General features: G+C 36.9%; 1 protein-coding gene across 2 annotated transcripts in view; it reads left to right on the top strand.

Annotated features, from left to right (window-relative positions):
- The window catches only part of BLTP3B (bridge-like lipid transfer protein family member 3B), a 96,216-nt gene that overhangs the window by 9,129 nt on the left and 68,732 nt on the right, over positions 1-18,355 (top strand). The window contains exon 2 of one of the 2 annotated variants that reach the window (XM_026013113.2): positions 2,528-2,658. The exons of the other annotated variant lie outside the window; for it this stretch is intronic. The gene's annotated coding sequence lies outside the window, so the exon portion shown is untranslated. The remainder of the gene's footprint in view (positions 1-2,527; positions 2,659-18,355) is intronic. 2 annotated transcript variants of the gene reach the window in all.

Raw genomic sequence — 18,355 nt, 5'->3', positions numbered from 1 at the left:
GCAAATATCATTCAAGTTATAATAGTTACTGTTAATTTTTTCAGACATTAGATTTACTGTTAGTCTGTCTGATAATTAGTTGACTTATTTTGAGACTTCTCCCAGCCAAAATGAATGTTATATATAAATTTTGAATCTTTAGTCTCTTCTTTAAGACTTATTTTTAGCTATATGGTATGTACTTTTTTCTACCCCAAAATACCATTAAGAGAGAGCTCTCTGGCTTCTTTTTGCCACTACTAGCATAGCATCAAGTGTTGCTTTCCTTTCCTGTTTTCTATTTGTAAACCTTTTGTTTGTAATTTTATTGATAGGAATTAATATTTAGAGATAAATTTAGAAGTACCAGAAAATTCAGTCATTTTAAAACTTGGTCATACTGTATTGTTAGATACTAAATTCAGTTCCTATTCCAAAGTTTTCTTCTGCTGTGATGGAACTTTATATATAAACGAACTATACTATAAAAAGGGGCATCATAAAATGTAAGATTTATATTATCTTTAAGGAGTATTAAAAGTATGATTATTCCCATTGATAAATCATTCATTTATTCTTTCTACCAATACTTAAAAGAAGATCTATAAGATATGTAAGTGAAGTTAAGAACTAGAAATGGCTTCTGAAAACAGTATGGTGGATAAGTAAATAGATACCAGGATATAATAGAAGTCTTGAGAGTTAGGCACAGAGTACTATATTCAACTTTAATGGAAGTAGGGACATTGAGACAGAGGTGGTCTAAGTCCAGAGAAACTTGTAAAGAAATAATGAATTAAAAGCACAAACAACAGTGTTGGGATATCAAATGGATAGTTATTAAATCTGTTTGCTTGGACAGTGGCATGCATACCAAGGGAATATTTAAAGCAATTATTTAGAGAAGTTAGGGATATATTTTTTTTAATTATTAAAAAAAAGTCCCCCCCCCAAAAGTTTCTATGTTTACCTGAAAAAGAGTACATGCCTGTGCACCTGTGAGGATGAGGTGGGGGGGGGGGGCGGGCAGAGGAAGAGAAAGAATCCTCAAGCAGATTCCTTTGCTGCTGACCGAGGAGCCCAAGGTGGGGCTCCATTTCAGGACCCTGAGATCATGACCTGAGCCACCCAGGTGCCCCATAAAGATACTTTAGATCCTAGAGACTTGGCTGCAGTTTTTTTCCACTGTTTTCCAATACTGCACTTTTCTCCTTTTTGTTTTTCGCCCATCTTCTGTTGTCTTACTACTGTAGCCAGATTGTCTACATTCCTTCCTGCCAGGTCATCCTCTTGGGCTTCATTTTACTTGTACATCTTCCATAGCCAGCTTTAACCAGGTAGGCTAGTCTCATTGGTCTTCATTTTTTTATTCCTTTAGCTCTTAAAATATATTTTTATTACAACGGAAGTTTCATATTTTTAGTTCTGTGAATTGTCCTCTTTTTTTTAAGTAGGCTCCATGCCTAACTTAGGACTTGAACTCATGAGTACGATCCTCCACTGAGCCAGCCAAGTGCCCCTAGATTGTCATCTCTGTAAGGGCAGGATCATCGTGACAGACTGAGTTCTGAAGGCAGTAATTGTGTGTATCTTGTTCATTGTTGTACCTTTAGCATCTGCCACAGTACTGTTACACATAGTTGTTTAGAAACATTTTCAACTGACTAGAGAATAGATTTATACTACTTTGGCCTTCATAAAATACATAGGATATAAATTGGTTACTCTGAATACATTTTTGGCAGATGATTTATATCCAAAAAAATTAGATTAAAAACTTGGATTAATACTGTAGTTCTCTGATTTGCTTTTGAGTATCTATAGATATAATTTATTGCTGGATCTCTTTTTGGTTTGTGGGTTACTTGTCATAGCTAACTGTACTTTTTAGTATTCTCCATAAAATGAATCTAAGATTACAGTTTTATTTTTTATTTTTTAATTTTTTTTATTTATGATAGTCACACACACAGAGAGAGAGAGAGGCAGAGACATAGGCAGAGGGAGAGAAGCAGGCTCCATGCACCGGGAGCCCGACGTGGGATTCGATCCCGGGTCTCCAGGATCATGCCCTGGGCCAAAGGCAGGCGCCAAACCGCTGCACCACCCAGGGATCCCTAAGATTACAGTTTCAAATGGACTTTTGGTAGTTACATTAATTTGATAATTTGTATTTGTAAATCACTTGTCTTTTAGTGTGCTGTCCTATTTGGTTTGATTTAATGTTGAGTTATGCAGTTTGGTCTTCATGTAAGTCTTATACAACAGAGCTAGCTATCTCATTTTTAATATTTTTAATATAGACATTTAAAAAATGTTAATTTATTGGATAAGTAGTAATACCAGTGGTAGAGAGAATGAAGGAATTCATAAATGGTTCATTTATCTTAGAATTTAAGCAGTGTTTGCCTTAGTTATTCCAGTGTGAAATGCGACTGTATTTTTTTTAAGTGCATCACGGCTAAATATTTTTATCATATCATTCCTTTCCTCTTCCTTCCCTTAAACTTGCTCCCTCCTATGTCCCCTGTGTACCCATTCCCTGCAGCGATCCCTGCTGGCTGTGGTGGAGATTGGTGTGCTGTGAATTTCATAATCAAGGAGTCTAAGAAACCTTGGCACCTGACTACTTGCTTTCACCAGGAATAGGGACCTTTTGTCTGAATTTCCTGCCCTCAGGTAATACTTCTATTCCCCGTCGTTCTGACTCTTTCTTTCTTTTTTATAAATGCAAGCACTTATTATACCCCACATAAAGATACTTTGAGAATATTTTCTAATTCTTACTGCATTAGTCAGATACGATTTTCTTTTTCTTCTTCTTTGCCACCTCCCCCCCCCCTTTTTTTTTTCCCCATACCTATAGGTTCATGCAGTTCCTCTCTTAAGGTGACTTTTCTAATATATAAGGTTTGTCAGGCAACTTAAAGTTATAACCAACTCTTTCTATTGTTAAAAGAGAGTTTTATAACTTACAGTCAGTCAGCTATTTGGAAATAATAATTAGCATTTGATCTACTCTTTAATGGGGATGATATCGTAGTCTAATGTAATTAATGAGGTATGAAGGCTCTTTTGATAAAGAGAATGTTTTCATCACTTCTCTTATTGAAGGACTTAGGAGTTTATTTTGTATACTTAATGTTAATTACAGTCTTTATCAAAGAGATTGAAGTAATTTATGAATAGCAGTGAAAACAGTATTCATTCTTGAGGAATGTAAAGGCTTGCCACCTCATTTATTACTTTCCCTTTCTCCTACCCCTTTTAAAAATTCATTATCAGGGAAAGTAATTATGTTATAAAACCAGATTCATGGAAATAGCACTAATTTTGTTAAAGTTGGATTTAATGAAAAACCTAGAAATGTATCCTTGAATATTTCTAATGCTTGGGAAATTTATCTGCGTAAATACTTTGAACCTGTTCTAAAAGTGTAGTAAGAAACTGGTAATTAAAAGATTAACCATGACTGGGGCACCTGGCTAGCTTAGTTGGTGGAACATGTGACTCTTGATCTTGGGGTTGGGAGTGCAAGCCTCACAGTAGGTGTAAAGATCACTTAAAAATAAAAGAACATCCTAAAAAACAATGATAACCATGAGCAGAATTGTGCAACTTATTACATAGGAGTAACGTGACACTTGATAAACTTACTGGCCATGTGTTAGATATGATATATATCAATTAAATATTATTTTCCATATTCTTATCTGCCTTGATTCTATACTGTCATTTGGGTATCTGGATCTAAACAAAAATTGCCAAGAGAAAAGATGCCAGGCTTTAACCTTAGGTAGACCATTAGGGAAGCCTTGGGTAGACCATTAAGGAAGGTAGATCATCAAGGATTATCTCTAGGATATTGATAGTTAAGGATGTTGTTTGTAAAGGCATTCAAAGATGGTTCTGATTTTGCATATACCTCTAGTAAGTCTTCTGAGACCTTTTGCTCCTGAAGTAGAGTCATAGCTGTAATCATTTGCTTATTTTAGATTACACTTTCTCAACATATCTTTTTTCGGCTTGGTTTGTGCTTAGCTTATTGAAGATGAGATGTTACAATTTTATTCTTAGTTTAAACCACAGCTATCCATTTGTTTATTCAAGTCTTCTGCCAAACTTAATTCTTTTATCCCTTTATCTTCTCATTTTTATCAATTATGATGCCTTTTTATTTAAATAACTTAATTTTTTCTTCCTTTTCCTGAACCTAGTACGCAGCAGACTTCTTGGCACAAAGTAGACATCAACAAGACTTGAATATCTTTGTTGTCATGACCCAGACTTAACTCATCATTTCTTGTGTTACTCTTGCAAATAAGTGTTTTCATTTCCTTCTGGTCTCATACTTTTTATTTTTTTTTTAAATTTTTTTAAAATTTTTTTTTTGATTTTTATTTATTTATGATAGTCACAGAGAGAGAGAGAGAGAGAGAGAGAGAGAGAGAGGCAGAGACACAGGCAGAGGGAGAAGCAGGCTCCATGCACCGGGAGCCCGACGTGGGATTCGATCCCGGGTCTCCAGGATCACGCCCTGGGCCAAAGGCAGGCGCCAAACCGCTGCGCCACCCAGGGATCCCCTGGTCTCATACTTTTTAATTTTATCCTTGGCACTGAGTAGAGAGATCTGTTCAAAATGCTAATCTTAACCATTTAATTTCTTGGTAAAAATCTTTTTTTTTTTAATTGAAGTATAATTGACACATAGTATCCCATTAATTCCAGGTGTACATCATAGTGATTGTTTTTTTAAAGATTGAGAGTGAGATAGAGTGAGAGAGCGAGAGAGCAAGAACATGCGCAGGGGGAGGGTTAGAAAGAGAAGGAGAAGCAGACTCCCTTGCTGAACAGGGATTTGGTTAGAGCTCAATCCCAGAACCCTGGGGTCATGACTTGAGCCAAAGGCATATGGTTAACCGATGAAACTACTCAGGCACCCTTATTTTTTGTCCTTTTGATAATAGCCAATCTGACCGGGGTGAAGTGATATCTCTATGTGCTTTTTTTTTTTTAAGATTTTATTTGTTTATTTGAGTAGAGAGAGCAAGTGAGAGAGAGGGAGGGAGAGAGCGAGCGAGAGAGCACATGAGTGCGTGTGCACTAGCATGATCAACGGGGAGGGGCAAAAGGAGAGGAAGAAGCAGTCTCTCCACGGAGCAGGGAGCCCAATGCTGGACTCAATCCCAGGACCCTGATCATGACCTGAGCCTGAAAACAGATGCTTAACAGACTGAGCCACCCAGGTGCCCCCTCATTGTGCTTTTGATTTGCATTTCTCTGATGATAGTGATGTTGAGCATCCTTTCATATGTCTGTTGGCCATCTGTATGTCTTCCTTGGGGAAATGTTTATTTGGATCCTCTCATTTTTAAGTAGGATTTTTAAAATACATTAAGGTGTATAAGTTCATGATATATTTTGGATATTTACGTCTTATAAGATGTATGATTTGTAAATATCTTCTTTCATTCAGCTAGGTTGCTTTTTCATTCTGTTTATGGCTTCTTTTGTAGAAAAGCTTGTAGTTTGATGTAATGCCATTTATTTATTTTAGCTTTTTGTTACCCTTGCCTGAGAAGACTGGTAAAAAAAAAACACACACACACGCACACACATGGCTAAGACCAATGTCAAGAGCTTATTATTATTATTTTGAGTTTCATGGTTTCTGACTTCACATTCAAGTCCTTAATTCATTTTGAGTGTTTTTTTTTTATTTGGTATAAGATAGTGATTCATTTTTTAGATGTGGCTGTCTAGTTTTCCTGCCACCATTTATTGAAGAGAGTTTTTTTCCCCATTGTATATTCTTGCCTTGTTACATATATTAATTGAACGTATATGTGTGGGTTTATTTATGGGCTCTTTATATTCTGTATATATACATTTTTTTTAAAGATTTTATTTATTTATGATAGACATAGAGAGGCAGGCTCCATGCCGGGAGCCCGACGTGGGACTCGATCTCGATCCCGGGTCTCCAGAATCACGCCCTGGGCCAAAGGCAGACGCTAAACTGCTGAGCCACCCAGGGATCCCCTCTATTGATATATTTGACTTACGTTTTTATGCCAATACCATACTGTTTTGGTTTTTTTGTTTGTTTGTTTGTTTGTTTGTTTGTTTTTTGTTTTTTGTTTTTGTTTTGGTTATTAACAGCTTTGTAGGATTTGAAATTAGGAAGCATGATAACTTCCAGCTTTGTTTTTTCTCTAGATTGCTTTTGCTTTTCAGGGTCTTTTCATGGATCCATGCAAGTTTTGGGATTCTTTGTTTTCGTTTTGTGAAACATGCCATTGGTGTTTTGAAGAGGATTGCATTGAATCTGTAGATTGTTTTGCGTAGTATATAGTTAATATTTTAACAGTATTCTTTCATTCTATGAGCACAGAGTATCTTTCCATTTATTTGTGCTGTCTTCAGTTTCTTTCATCAGTGTCTTACAGAGTATATGGGTCTTTCACTCCCTGGTCAAATTTATTCCTAGATATTTTATTCTTTTTGATGCAGTTGTAAGTGGAATTATTTTCTTAATTTCTTTCTGGTAACTTATTATTAGTTATTCCTATTTCTGTAAACTTTGTATCCTGCAACTTTACTGAATTTGTTAGTCCTTACTAGTAGTTTTTTGGTGGAGTCTTAGAGTTTTCTATATATCTGCAAATTGACAATTTTATTTCTTCCTTTCCAATTTGGATTCCTTTTATTTCTTCTTGCCTAATTGCTCTGGCTAGGACTTCTAATACTATGTTGAATTAAAATGGTGAGGGTGAGCATCCTTGTCTTGCTGCTGATCTTAGAGGAAAAGCCTTCGGCTTTTCACTGTTGAGTATGATGTTAGCTGTGAATTTGTTGTAGGGCCTTTATTATGTTGAGGGGTACATTTCTTCAATATCCACTTAGTTCAGAATTTTTACCGTAAATAGATGCTGAATTTTGTCAAATGCTTTTTCTGCATCTATTGCGATGACCATATGATTTTTATCCTTTGTTTTGTTAATGTGGTGTATCATGTAAAGATTGGTAAAAAAGGGCAGCCCCGGTGGCCCAGCGGTTTGGCGCCGCCTTCAGCCCAGGGCATGATCCTGGAGACCCGGGATCAAGTCCCACATTGGGCTCTCTGCACGGGGCCTGCTTCTCCCTCTGCCTGTGTCTCTGCCTCCCTCTCTCTCTCTGTCTGTCATGAATAAATAAATAAAATCTTAAAAAAAAAATTTGGTAAAAAGTTCTTAATGGCTCATGACAAGCTTTTTTAAAAAAATAGATTTGTTTTTTAACAGTACAATTTTGGGGGGGCACCTGAGTGGCTCAATGGTTGAGCGTCTGTCTTTGGCTCAGGTTGTGATCCCTGGGTCCTGGAATTGAGGCCTGCATCAAGCTCCCCTTAGGGAGCCTGCTTCTCCCTCTGCCTATGTCTCTGCTTCTTTGTGTCTCTCATGAATAAATAAATAAAATCTTAAAAAAAAAAAAAAGACTTTTTGTCCCAAGAAATACTAAAATAGAACTTAATTGCTTAAGAAAAGGTAAAAGTAGGGTTCTTTGTTAATGGAACAAAGACCAGGCTATGCTCATAAATTATCTTTTAGTAGTTTAGTTGAATCAGTAATTAGGGAGATCAGCTATTAGATCTTTTCCCTTTTTATTTCCTCGCCTGGCTATGTTGAATCATGAGTAATCTTCTTAGAAGCACTGTGGGAACAATCCTTATGTGTAGGATGCAGGAGTCCTTCATGATCTGGTTTCAGACCATCTTTCAAAGGCATACCATTTCTTTACAAACTACCCCATGCCATATGCTTCATCTGCGACTCCTGTATGTGATCCTGTAGTCTTGAACATGCTGTTGCTGTGCCTAAAATGCCCTCCTCTCCCCTATTCACTGAGCAGAAACTTAATCTTGAAAAATAGCTCGTTTGGCCTCCGTGAAGCTTTCCCAAAAGAGTATTTTTAAAAATTATCACTACTTCTCCTGTACCTCTGTCTTATCCTGTTTTATTTTTACTGAAGTATTTGTCCCATAGTGCTTGGCACATAGTGAAACTATAATGTACTGTCACGATTTCTGTGCTTGTCTCTGATGATAAACTGTGAGCTGTTTGAAAGCAGTAATTATGTCTTACTTTGTCTAAGTTACCCGAGAGCCTAATCATTGCTCAGTTTTTGCCATAAAGGATGCCTGCACATGTATTTGTGTCAGATCTTCCAGTGTTTTAACAAAATTAGGAAATCCAGAGTTTTTTTTTTCTATTCCCAATTTCATTTATTTTTTTTACAAGTTCAATATTTTTAATTTAAACTCAATTAATTAACATATAGTATATTATTAGTTTCAAAGGTAGAGGTCAGTGATTCATCAGTTGCGTATAACACCCAGGGCTCGTTACATCATGTGCCCTCCTTCATGCCCATCACCCAGTTATCCCATCCCCCCACTCCCCTCCAGTGGCCCTCAGTTTGGTTCCAATGATTTATAGTCTCTTACGGTTTGTCTTCCTCTCTGATTTTGTCTTCTTTTATTTTCCTTCCCTTCCCCTATGATTCTGTTTTGTTTCTTAAATTCCATTTATGAGTGAGATCATACGATAATTTACTTTCTCTGATTGACTTCTTTCACTTACTGACTTCACCTTATCCATGTTGTTGCAAATGGCAGGATGTCATATACTACATCCTCTTCATTTATCTGTTGATGGACATCTGAACTCCTTCCATAATTTGGCTACTGTGAACAGTGCTGCTGTAAACAGGGGGTTCAGGTGTCCTTTTGGATAACTACATTTGTATCTTTGGGGTAAATCCCTAGTAGTGCAACTGCTGGGTCATAGGGTAGCTCTATTTTCTACTTTATGAGGAACCTTCAAACTGTTTTCCAGAGTGGTTCCACTAGCTTGCATTTCGCCAACAGTGTTAAGAGTGTTCCCCTTTATCTGCATCCTCGCCAACAGGTCATTTGCTGACTTGTCAATTTTAGCCATTCTGACTGGTGTGAGGTGGTATCTCGTTGTGGTTTTGTATTTCTCTGATGCCAAGTGATGTTCATGTCTTCTGCCCGTTTCTTAATTGATTATTTATTCTTTGGGTGTTGAGTTTGAGAAGTTCTTTTTTTTTTTTTTTTTTAAGATTTTATTTATTTATTCATGAGAGACACAGAGAGAGAGGCAGAGAGAGACACAGGCAGAGGGAGAAGCAGACTCCCTGCAGGGAGCCCGATGTGGACTCAATCCCAGGACTCCAGGATCACACCCTGAGCCAAAGGCAGATGTTGAACCTCTGAGTCACCCAGGTGTCCCTGAGAAGTTCTTTATAGATGTTGGATACTAGCCCTTTATCTGATAAGACATTTTCAAATATCTTCTCCCATTCTGTAGGTGGTTTTCGGTTTTCTTGACTCTTTGCTGTACAAAAGCTTTTTATCTCGATGAAGTCCCAGTAGTTCATTCTTGCCTTTGTTTCCCTTGCCTTTGGAGACGTGTCTGTCTAATAGGAAGTTTGCCCCAGCAAAGGTCATAGAGGTTGCTGCCTGTGTTCTCCTCTGGATTTTGGTGGATTCCTGTCTCACTTTTAGGTCTTTTATCCATTTGAGTCTATTTTTGTGTATGGTATGAGGAAGTGATCCAGTGTCATTCTCCTGCATGTGGCTGTCCAGTTTTCCCAACACAATTGTTGAAGAGACTGTCTTTTTTCCATTGGATAGTCTTTCCTGCTTTGTTGAGATTAGTTGACCATAGAGTTGAGGGTCCACTTCTGGGTTCTCTGTTCTGTTCCATTGATCTATGTGTCTGATTTTGTGCCAGTACCTTACTGTCTTGATGATTACAGCTTTGTAAGAGAGCTTGAATCCAGAGTTGTGATGCTACCAGCTTTGGTTTTCTTTATTTTATTTTATTTTATTTTATTTATTTTTAAAAAGATTTTATTTATTTGCTCATGAGAGACAGAGAGAGAGAGAGAAACAGAGACATAGGAGGAGGGAGAAGCAGGCTCCCTCCAGGGAGCCTGATATGGGACTCAATCCCCGATCCTGGGATCACGCCCTGAGCCGAAGGCAGATGCTCAACCACCCAGGCATCCCTGTTTTTTTTTTTCCCCTTTCATCCCTGGTTTTCTTTTTCAACATTCCTTTGGGTATATGGGGTCTTTTCTGGTTCTATACAAATTTTAGTATTATTTGTTCCAGCTCTGTGAAAAAAGTTGATGGTATTTTGATAGGGATTGTACTGAATATGTAGATTACTCTAGGTAGCATAGACATTTTAACAAGATTTGTTTTTCTAATCCATGAGTATGGAATGTTTTTCCATTTCTTGGTGTCTGCCTCAATTTCTTTTGTAGGGATTCTGTAGTTTTCAGAGTACAGATCCTTTGCCTTTCTGGTTAGGTTTATTTGTAGGTATCTTACGGTTTTTGGTGCAATTGTAGATGGGATCGACTCCTTAATTTCCCTTTCTTCTGTCTCATTGTTAGTGTATAGAAATGCAGTTGATTTATGTGCATTGATTTTATATCCTTCCATGTTGCTGAATTCCTGTATGAGTCTGGCAATTTTGGGCTGGAGTCTTTTGGATCTTCCATATAAAATATGTCATTTTTGAAGAGTGAGAGTTTGACTTCTTTGCCAATTTGAATGCCTTTTCTTTTTGTTGTCTGATTGCTGAGGCTAGGACTTCTAGTTCTGTATTGAACATTAGTGGTGAGAGTGGACATCTCTGTCGTGTTCCTGATCTTAGGGGACAGGCTTTCAGTTTTTCCCCCATTGAGGATGATGATATTTGCTGTGTGCTTTTCATATATGGCTTTTATAATACTGAGGTATGTTCCCTCTATTCCTACATTGTGAAGAGTTTTAGTCAAGAAAGAATGCTGTACTTCATCAAATGCCTTTTCTGCATTTATTGAGAGGATCATATGGTTCTTGTCCTTTCTTTTATTAATGTAGTATATCACATTGATTTATATGCAGAGGTTGAACCTCCCTTGCAGCCCAGAATGAGTCCTACTTGGTCATGGTGAATAAGGAAACTGAGGTTTTAATACAAGGTCTACCTTGTTAGCCACTCATTCAGATTTTTAAAAATTGTTCAGACAGACAAAATGTGTTTGTGGATAAAACATAGCTTACAGGCTGCCCATTTATAACCTCTTCCATTCTTTAAAAGTTTTCAATTCTTTAAATGTGAAAAACTGGCTAGACAAGATTGGGTGGTTTCCTTTACATATATATAATAAAAGTAACCAAGCCAAACAAACTCTGTAAATTGAGAATACTCAAAAAAATTATTAGGAGTATAACTTGATTCTTCTTCCATTAACACCATAGTTTTCTTTAAAGAAAATAACATTTATGTCTTAAATATTTAATAAGCCTGAAATGGACATTGAAAGCTCCTTGAAGGTAAAAATTGCCATATACACCTGTAATGCCTAGGAAATGTTCATTAAATATTATTGAGTTGAAAATCAATCAGTATGACAATGAAATGGTAATTGATCTTGAAATACATTTTAAGTTTAAATTGTACAAATTTGATTGTAGGCTTGACTCTGTCTTGATAAGACCTTAGCGGTTGACTTAAACCTTTTTGGGCTTTACATTTTATACAATAAAATGAAGGCTTTGGATTAGAGGGATATTCCAGGTGCTAAAATTCTAAAATTATTTGATATTTTTTGATAGTATGAAGGCTGCTTATGGATCTACCTGGCTTTTTTATTTTTATTTATTTCTTAAAGATTTTATTTATTTATTCATGAGAGACAGAGAGGCAGAGGGAGAAGCAGACTCCCTACAGGGAGCCTCATGCAAGACTTGATCCCAGGACCCCGGTATCAAGCCCTGAGCCAAAGGCAGATGCTCAACCACTGAGCTACCCAGGTGTCCCTATTTATTTTAATTTTTAAAAAGATTTTATTTATTTATTTGAGAGAGAGAGAGAGTATGATTGGGGGAAGGGGTAGAAGGAGAAGAAGGAGCTGACTCCCCACTGACCAGGGAGCCCAAGGTGGGGCTTGATCCCAGGACCCCGGGATCATGACCTGAGCCAAAGGCAGACACTTAACCGACTGAGCCACCCAGATGCACCTATTTATTTATTTATTTATTTTAAGATTTATTTATTTACTTTTAGAAAGAGAGAACAAGTGGGAGAGGCAAAGGGAGAGAGAGGGAGAATCCCAAGCAGACAACATGCTGAATGTGGAGCCCTACATGTAGCTTGATCCCAGGACCCTGAGATCATGACCTGAGCCAAAACCACAAGTCAGATGCCTAACCGACTGAGCCACCCAAGCACCCCTATCTTTTTCTCATTGATTTGCTTTTTGAAAATCCCTTTACTATAAATTCAGTTCAATTTCAGGGCTCTCTTTTTTTTCCATTGTTCATGGGTCTGTCATTATGCCCATCTCAAACCATCTTGAATACTAAAGTGGTTTTTTGTTTGTTTGTTTGTTTGTTTGTTTTATATATAAGCTCTATGCCCAATGTAGGGCTTGAACTCATGACCCCAAGATCAAGTTTCTTGCTCTACCTACTGAGCCAGCCATGTGCCCCACCATAGCTTTTTAAGAAGTCTTGAAATTGGTAGTATAAGGCTTCCAAGTATCTTCATCTTTTTCAAAGTTAGTTTTTTTCTTTTTTTTTCTTTTTTTTTCAAAGTTAGTTTGATATTCTATATCTTGTATATTTATATAAGTTTCTGAATCAACCTGTTGTTTCTACCAAAAAGCCTGCTTGGAATTTGCTTGGGACCTATAAATCTTTTTGAAGAGAACTGACATCTTAAAATATTGAGTCTTCTGATCTATGTATGTGTTTTTTTATTTATGTCTTTTAAATTTTCAGCAACATTTAATAATTTTCAGTATATAGGGCTTATATACCTTTTGTCAGATTTATCCCTAAAAAAATTTCATACTTGCCATGCTAGTGTAAATGGTGCTTCCAAATTGTCAGTTCCTATTGTTGCTAGGATATGGAAACAGTTGATATTTTTATTCCAGTAACTTTTTAAAATGAAATTTGCACACAACAAAATGAATAAACCTTCCTATGCATCTCAAATGAGTTTTTAAAATAATATATTTATTTTGAAGTACTTTATTTATTTTTAAAGATTTATTTATTTATTCATGAGAGACAAAGAGAGAGAGAGAGGCAGAGACAGGCAGAGGGAGAAGCAGGCTCCATGCAGGGAGGGACTCGATCCTGGGTCTCCAGGATCACGCCCTGGGCTGAAGTCAGAGCTAAACCACTGAGCTACCTGGGCTGCCCTACTTTAAGATTATAGAAAAGCAGTAAGTATAGTACAAAGAGTGTTCATATACCTCATATCCCAACTCCCCTGTTTGTGTGCATGTGTGTGTGATTTTCTTAATTGTAGATATTTTGATTTTGGTAGAGGGATTACCATGTAATGCAATAAAATCTGCCTTTTCATTTCTATGCTCAAAGTCTCCTTAAAAATATTTTTCTGTGGAAAAAGATGATAGGCTCTGGATTTCATGTTTGTATGTACTCTCCAAAAATTAATGCCAGATTGACAGGTTTGTAAATATTTACTCTAGGTAGCAGTTTCAAGACAGCCATGTATCCTCCTGAGCAATGCTCTCTGGTAAGTTACTAATAACAAAAATCTGCAAATAAGAAATACTGAAAAATTTTATGAATCAAGAAATAATATTGCCTGAGAGACCTGAACCAAAGATTTTTATTAGGCTTCTCATAGTCTTAAAAAGAATTTACTCCTGTGTTACGCTTTTGGATATGTGCTCTCAAAACAATTTTCATGAATCATTAGAGCTTTTCATTTACTCCTTTGAAATAAAGTATGCATGACAGATTTTCTGTGGTTGAGAAAAATAGATTTTAAAAATTAGCTATTCATGGATTATTTTTTAAAAATGAAAAGGACAAGAATTCATCCATTTTACTATTAATATGTTTCAGAGCATGATACATTTTTCACAATCAGAAACCAATATTTATAAATTAACTATTGCCTGTACTTTATTTGAATTTCCTTAGTTTTTTATCTAATGTCCTTTTTCAGTTCCAGGATCTCATTGTGATTATCACATAGTCATCATTTTGTTTTAGACTCCTCCTGACTGTGACAGTTTCTCAGACTTCTTTTTGATGTTCTTGAGAGTTTTCAGTAGTATTGGTTATTTTGTTCAGTGTCTCAGTCAGTGTGTAATGTTTTTCTAATGATTAGAATGGTTCATGGGTTTTTGACAAGGCCACAGAGGTATAGAATGCCATTTTTATTATGTCATATCAAAGCTATATACTATCAACATGTCTTATTGTTGATGTTGGCCTTTGTATAAAGCTATTCTTTAGAGCAGTTTCATGCTATATACTTTGGAAAGAAAAGCAGCCAAACACAAAAGGAATGAGGGATTGTGTTTCACTTCCCTGAGGTTTGAATAGAGAAAACATAAGTTATTTGGAAATTTTCTGTATGGGAGATTTCTCTCTTCTCCCAATTATTCAATCATGTATTTATATCTATGCAGACTCATGTATATTTATTTTGTATTTTGAGTTATAATCTAATAATTTATTTTGTTGCCCAAATTGTTCCAGGTTTAGCCATTGGGAGTGCTTTCATTTGGTTCCTGTGTCCCTTCAATTGATCTTATTTTTTGTATTATTCCTATATCCTATAACCTTGCTAAACTCATATATTAGTTTTGGTAAGTTTTTAAAAGGCTTCTGTATGGTTTTCTATACAGATGATCATGTAGTCTAGGAAAAAAGGCAGTTTTACTTATTTTCTAAACAGAATGTCTTATTTTTTCTTACCTTGTTGTGTTGGCTAAAACCTCCAATACAATGCTGAATAGAAGTAGTAAGAACAAATATCCTTACTAAGAGACAAATGACAAATGAGACAAAGAGACAAATGTCTCTGTCTTAGGGACAAACAATGTTTGTTAAACCAGTCTTCATACTTGGTCACAGTGTACTTCTTAAATATTTTTTGTTAAACTGTGAGTTACAGCTTACCTTGTGAAATCTGTGGATAGGTTGTAATTGTATTTTATTTTGTCTTTTAATGATTTATTTGAGAGAGAGAGTGTGTGTGCACATGTGCACATGTTGAGGGGTGGGCGGTGAGAGGGGAAGGACAGAGGGAAAGAGAGCCTGATGTAGGTAGGACTCAGTTTCACAACCCTGAGATCATGGCCTGAGCCAAAATCAAGAGTTGGCTGCTCAACTGACTGAGCCACCCAGACTCCCTGTGGTCACTATTTTAAAAGAATGAAATAGAAAATATCAGACTATATTAAACTATTGTTCTGTGAAATTTTCACCTTGTGTTTGTGTGTCTGTATGTAACAGACTGTAACATAAAGTGTATTTCTTGACCTAGCTCATATCAACATTTAAAAATATAACTAGTTCACTTTTTGACCCTGAAGATAATATAATAGGTAGTGCAAGGAAGCAAGTAGCCCAAAGAGGAGAGTGCCAGATTCAGAGATACACCTGGGGTGAAAAAATGGGGTTAGACAATGGAGAAAATGAGGAAATATGTGTTTCTTTAGAAAAGCCTAATTAATCTGTAGGGGTGCCTGGGTGGCTCATGGTTGAGCGTCTGCCTTGGGCTCAGGTCATGATCTGGGGTCCTAGGATTGAGTCCCGCATCAGATACCCCACAGGAGCCTGCTTCTCCCTCTGCCTATGTCTGCCTCTCTTTCTCTCTTTCTGTGTCTCTTATTAATAAATAAATAAAATCTTTAAAAAAAGTGCCCCATCTGTTTTTTTAGTTTTTGTTTTTCCCCCCCTAAGATTTATTTATTTATTTATTTATTTATTTATTTATTTATTTATTTGACAGAGAGAACAAGTGGGAGGGGCAGAGGGAGAGAGAATCTGAAACAGACTGCATGCTGAGTGTGGAGCCTGATAGGGGGCTTAGTCCCAGACCCCGAGATCATGACCTGAGCTGAAATCAAGAGTCAGATGATTAGCCAACTGAGCCACCCAGGTGCCCCGTTTCTTAGTTCTGAGTGGAGTGATCTTTATGTCAACATGATGAAACTGATGAACAATGAAAGGATGTAATTAGTTGCAGATAAATAACTTAATGTTCCTAGCCAAAGGATTTGGTAGTCTTTCAGATTTGGGGAATTCTCTCCAGAAACTTCCTTTCTTATATGACAGCCTCAGGAAGAAAAATCTACGTTTAATTGGTGTTCCCGAGGGCACCGAAAGGGACAGAGGTCCAGAATATGTATTTGAACAAATCATAGCTGAAAACTTTCCTAATGTGGGAAGGGAAACAGGCATTCAGATCCAGGAAATAGAGAGATCCCCCCTAAAATCAATAAAAACCGCTCAACACCTTGACATTTAATAGTGAAGCTTGCAAATTCCAAAGATAAAGAGAAGATCCTTAAAGCAGCAGGAGACAAGAAATCTCTAACTTTTATGGGGAGGAGTATTAGGGTAACAGCAGACATCTCCACAGAGACCTGGCAGGCCAGAAAGGGCTGGCAGGATATATTCAGGGTCCTAAATGAGAAGAACATGCAGCCAAGAATACTTTATCCAGCAAGGCTCTCATTCAGAATAGGAGAGATAAAGAGCTTCCAAGACAGGCAGAAACTGAAAGAATATGTGACCACCAAACCAGTTCTCCAAGAAATATTAAGGGGGACTCTGTAAAAGAAGGAGGAAGTCCGATGGAATAATCCACAAAAACAGGGACTGAATAGGTATCATGATGACATTAAATTCATATCTTTCAATAGTAACTCTGAACATGAACGGGCTTAATGACCCCATCAAAAGGCGCAGGGTTTCAGACTGGATAAAAAAGCAAGACCCATCTATTTGCTGTCTACAAGAGACTCATTTTAGACAAAAGGACACCTACAGCCTGAAAATAAAAGGTTGGAGAACCATGTACCATTCAAATGGTCCTCAAAAGAAAGCAGGGGTAGCCATCCTTATAATCAGATAAACTAAAGTTTATCCCGAAGACTGTAGTGAGAGATGAAGAGGGACACTACTTACTTAAAGGATCTGTCCAACAAGAGGACTTAACAGTCATCAATATATATGCCCTGAATGTGGGAGCTGCCAAATATATCAATCAATTAATAACCAAAGTTAAGACATACTTAGATAATAATACACTTATACTTGGTGACTTCAACGTAGCGCTTTCAACAATCAACAGGTCTTCTAAGCACAACATCTCCAGAGAAACAAGAGCTTTAAATGATACACTGAACCAGATGGATTTCACAGATATTTACAGAACTTTATGTCCAAAGGCAACTGAATACACATTCTTCTCAAGTGCACATGGAACTTTCTCCAGAATAGACCACATACTGGGTCACAAATCAGGTCTTAACTGATACCAAAAGATTAGGATTGTCCCCTGCATATTTTCAGACCATAATGCTTTGAAATTAGAACTAAATCACAAGAAGAAGTTTGGAAGGATTTCAAACACGTGGAGGTTAAGGACCATCCTGCTAAAAGATGAAAGGGTCAACCAGGAAATTGAGAAGAATTAAAAAGATTCATGGAAACTAATGAGAATGAAGATACAACCATTCAAAATCTTTGGGATACAGCAAAAGCAGTCCTGAGGGGGAAATACATCGCAATACAAGCATCCATCCCAAAACTGGAAAGAACTCAAATACAAAAGCTAACCTTGCACCTAAAGGAGCTGGAGAAAAACAGCAAATAGATCTTATATGACTTTAATATGTGGTCTCAGGGAGGCAGCCCGGGTGGCTCAGCGGTTTAGCGCCACCTTCAGCCCAGGGCGTGATCCTGGAGTCCCGGGATCAAGTCCCACATAGGGTTCCCTGCATGGAGCCGCCTTCTCCCTCTGCCTGCCTCTGCCTCTCTCTCTGTGTTTCTCATGAATAAATAAAATCTTTAAAAAAAAATATGTGGTCTCAGGGTACTTTGTTCTCTTCTAGAAATAGTGTTTTGAATAAAATCAAGCTAAAGCTATTAAATTTGCTTAAAGATAATTGGTTCGTGTAATATCTCTTCATGTACAGGGAGATTTAATCCTTCTACGGATTAAATACAAGCTAGTGATTTCAATTAACATTTCATAGTTTTGAATTGGGCCCAATTTAGGAGCATGGAACAATGATGGAAGAAGAATCTTTAAGGTATCTTTAAGTTCTAAACTATTGGATTTGTGTTACTCTGACAGTCATATTTATTATTTGTCATCTCGATACTAAAATAGTGTTCTAGTTTCAAATTTCTGAAGGAAAGAATCTGATTCAATAGCCTCGATGCCTTTTCAGTTTCTAGATCAATTCAGCTCTACCCTAGGAAGTAGGTCTTAGGTGTGTACCTTTATCCTTTGTGTGAGAAGATGGA

Source organism: Vulpes vulpes, chromosome 10, assembly GCF_048418805.1.
Source record: "Vulpes vulpes isolate BD-2025 chromosome 10, VulVul3, whole genome shotgun sequence".
NCBI classification, from domain to species: Eukaryota; Metazoa; Chordata; class Mammalia; order Carnivora; family Canidae; genus Vulpes; species Vulpes vulpes.
The sequence above is the reverse complement of the archived record's forward strand: the minus strand, read 5'-3'. Positions and strand labels throughout refer to the sequence as shown.